The 342-nt window shown below is 75.1% G+C and overlaps 1 protein-coding gene across 1 annotated transcript in view; it reads right to left on the bottom strand.

Moving 5' to 3' along the window:
* RELB (RELB proto-oncogene, NF-kB subunit) overlaps window positions 1-342 on the bottom strand; it is a 6,355-nt gene that overhangs the window by 424 nt on the left and 5,589 nt on the right. The window lies entirely within an intron of this gene.

Raw genomic sequence — 342 nt, forward strand, 5'->3', positions numbered from 1 at the left:
CCAGCCGCTGCTGCCGGGGTGGTGGGGGCGGCCCCTCTCCCCTGGCGGGGGCCGGGACGGGCCCTGCACAGCCCCATAAATATAGTGCAAAGCATGACCCCGGTGGCAGCCGCCAGCCCCGGGGCCTGTGCCCCACCGCTGCACCCAGCCGGCGCCGCGGCCTGGGGCCGGGCTCCAACCAAAGGGCTGCGGGGCCGGGGCCTTCACCCACCCCCGGCTGTGGGGGGGACAGCTGGGGGTGTCACTCCCTCCCCACTCCCCTTGCCGGAGCTGAGCCCCCCCCTGCCCCGCCGCAGCCACCACGGGGAGAACCTTCCCTTCCCTGCTCTGATGCCACGACCA

This window comes from Alligator sinensis, unplaced genomic scaffold (genome assembly GCF_000455745.1).
Source record: "Alligator sinensis unplaced genomic scaffold, ASM45574v1 scaffold107_3, whole genome shotgun sequence".
Taxonomy (NCBI): domain Eukaryota; kingdom Metazoa; phylum Chordata; order Crocodylia; family Alligatoridae; genus Alligator; species Alligator sinensis.